Below are 3763 nucleotides of genomic sequence, written 5' to 3' on the forward strand. Positions count from 1 at the left end.
CTGCCAGGTGGGGGATGCAGCCTGAGATCCCCCATCAAGCCCCACCAAGCCGGGGGCACAGTCTGAGATTCCCCGTCAAGCCCCACTGGGTGGGGGGGCGCAGCCTCAGGTCCCCTGTCAAGCCCCACTGGGTGGGGGGCACAGCCTCATGTCCCCTGTCAAGCCCTGCTGGGCGGGGAGGCATGGCCTGAGGTCCCCCGGCCCAGCACCAGGCTGGGGGTCGCACCTTGAGGTCCCCCATCAATCCCCGCCAGATGAGGGGCGTGGCCTGAGGTACCCCATCAAGTCCTACTGGGCAGGGGGTGCACCTTGAGATCCCCTGTCAAGCCCCATGGAGGGGGGTTTTGGGAGGGCGCAGCTTCAGGTCCCTGCTGTTTGCTCATTAAGGCTCATTACGGGAACTCGGCCTCCACTGTGGGTGCTGCCATCTTGTGTTATGGAATCCCTGTCTCTGCTGAGGGCCCAGCCATCTGTGTTACAGAAACCCGCTGCCTTCGCTGTGGGCACCACCATCTTTGTGGCAGAATGAAGGTCAATTTTCATAGTCCTCTTTATTATATAGGATAAAACAAATGAAATACTAAAAAATGAAACTAGACCACTAACTTACATCATACACAAGAATAAACTAAACATGAATAAAAGACTTAAATGTAAATTGTGAAACCATAAAGATCCTAGAAGAAAACATAGGCACTAAAATCTCAACATCTCACGTAGCAGAATTTTCACTGATACATCTCCTAGGGCAAGAGAAACAAAGGGAAAAACAAATAGGACTACATTAAACTAAAAAGCTTCTGCATAGCAAAAGAAACCATCCTTAAAATGTAAAGGGTACCCACTATAAGGGAGAACATATTCACCAATGTTATATCAGATAAGGGGTTAATTTCCAAAATATATAAAGAACTCATACAACTCAACAAAAAGAAGACAAATAATCCAATTAAAAAATGGGCAAAGGACCCAAATAGATACATCTCCAAAGAGGGCATACAGATGACCAATAGACATATGAAAAATGTTCAATGTTACTAGTCATCAGAGAAATGCAAATTAAAACTACAATGAGGTATCACCTCACACCGGTCAGAATGGCTACCACCAATAAATTAACAAACAGCAAGTGATGAAGAAGATGTGGGAAAAAGAGAACTCTAGTACACTAAGGGAATGCAGACTCGTACAGCCACTGTGGAAAACAGTATGGAGATTCTTCAAAAAATTAAAAATGAAATTTCCATTTGACCCAGTGATCCCATTTCTGGTAATATATCATAAGCATCCTGAAACACCAATCAGAAAGAATATGCACTCCTATGTTCATGGCAGCATTATTTACAATAGTTAAGATTTTGAGACAGCCCAAGTGCCTATCAGTAGATGAGTGGATAAAAAACCTGTGGTACATTTACACAATGGAATACTATTCAGCTGTAAAAGAGAAGGATCTCATACTTTTTGAGAAAGCATGGATGGACCTGGAGAGTATTATTCTAAGAGGAATAACCAGTCAGTGAAAAACAAAACCATATAATTTCACCTATATGTGGAATCTTATGAACAAAATAAACTGATGAACAAAATAGGTCCAGAGACATGGAAGCATAGAACAGACTGACAGATCTCAGAGGGAAGGGAGAGGGAGCCAGAGGATATTAACAAAAGAACTTATATGCATATATGCATTGCCCATGGACACAGACAATAGTGTGGGGAAGTCCTGGGGTGGAATGGGGGACATCTGTAATATTCTCAACAATACAAATAAATTTTTAAAAATACTTAATTAATCCCAAGAGGACAGAGTAGAAAGAGGTATACAAAAAAGATGAACATAAGAGCATATGCCAGGGGGTAGAGGAGGCTGGGGGAAAGTCAATGGGGAAAAAAAGGAGACATATATACTACTATTTGTAATACTTTAAACAATAAAATAAAACTTTTTTAAAAAGATGAACAAAAACAAATATCAATATGATAAGTTTAAACATGAATAAATCAATAATTACATTAAATGTAAAAAAATGGAAGACCATTTTTCATATTGGATTAAAGCAACTACCAAAAAAACCCTGAAAAAAAACAAACAAAAATAAAAAATAAAATAAAATAAATGCCAAACTATAGAATATTAAAAAGAAACTTATTTTAAACACTAAATCCCAGAAATATATAAAGTTAAAAATGTATCTCACAAACACTAATATTAAGTGATTATACTACCCTGATACTTTTGCTGAACAAGAAAAATTATCAACAAGAAAACACTTTTTTATAAAAACAGTTTGTCAACAAGGCTATGGAAAATCAGGTGCATTTGTACACTACCAGTGGGAATGCAAAATGCTATAACCACTAAAGAAAGAAATGTAGTAATATTTAGCAAAACTATATCTGATTGATGTGTGATATATCCACAAAATAAACATTTAAATATGGAATAACTGCCTGTATATGTAAAGAGAAAAATGAAAAAAAAAAAGAAATGAAGTATTTATACATGCTACCACATTGCTGCCCTTGAAAGCATTTTACTAAGTAGTGAAAGAAATCACAAAAGACACATATTGTATGATTTCACTTATTTGAAATATTCAGAATAAGCAATTCCACAGAGACAAAATAGATTAATGATTGCTTAGGAGTGGGGGAGGAGGAGGAAGGGGGGAGGAGGAGGAAGGGTGGAGGAGGAGGAAGGGGGGAGGAAGAGAAAGGGGAGATAGGGATTGATTGCTTAGTGGGGTTTCTTTTAGGACAGGTAAAAAATGTTTTAAAATTAGATTGTGGTGATGGCTACACAACCATACAGATATATTTAAAAACACTGAATTGTGTATTATAAGTGGGTGAAATTTTTATGTTAATTTATATATTTTATATAGAATTCCAGATTTTTAAAAACATGTCTGGTATTCTCTATAAAATATATAAATATTCTAAAAATTTCTATGTCCTTTATTAGCTTAAAAAATATAGCTATCTAAGTTATTCCTTTTACTTGGAACTCCTATTTCTAACGAGCCAGTTTGCTGTCAGAATACAAGTCAAAATTGTTATGTTGGTCGTAAAACATATCTCTGTTAATTTCAAAATTAACACGGAATATTTCTCAAGTCACAGAGTGACAGCATGGAAATATTTAACACAAAAATATATTAAGTGATGTTTTGGTATAATCATTTCTGCACTGTAACCAGGCAACAAATGTTTTGCAGTAAAACTCATGTGAAAGTTACTTGTCATGCAAATTTTCAGGAAAAATATAAAGGAATCTAGAATGCAAAATAACAGCCAAACATTATGAACCAGTCTTTCATGATACCATAAAGTAGACACCCAACATATGTAGATGACTTTGGCTTTGGGAATGAATTTAATCTCATAAACTACATAGCTTTTCTTGGATTCTATAAGAATGTCAGTGAATGAAAGAAACACTGATGTCTAATGACAATGTTTATAGATAAGAAAATTATGATTTAATCACTAAAGATGGTGGAAATTACACAATTCAGAGAGCTAGATCATGCAAAGGTTTAGAGGAAAATCAAGGGTTCCTGGTTACTTGTCTGATTATCTTTCAGTTAGTCTCATGCTGCCTAACTTATTAAGTCCCCTGGGTGAAAAAGGAATGTAACTAAACCTTAGTATAACTTTAGAATTGACCCTGTCAGCTATTTTTTCACTGTGTGCAGTTGCTTAAATGTATTGTCTTCAGCAAAAAAGCAATGTAACTAATTGCATAGCATAAAAGTAA

This window comes from Myotis lucifugus, unplaced genomic scaffold (genome assembly GCF_000147115.1).
Source record: "Myotis lucifugus unplaced genomic scaffold, Myoluc2.0 scaffold_50, whole genome shotgun sequence".
Taxonomy (NCBI): Eukaryota; Metazoa; Chordata; class Mammalia; order Chiroptera; family Vespertilionidae; genus Myotis; species Myotis lucifugus.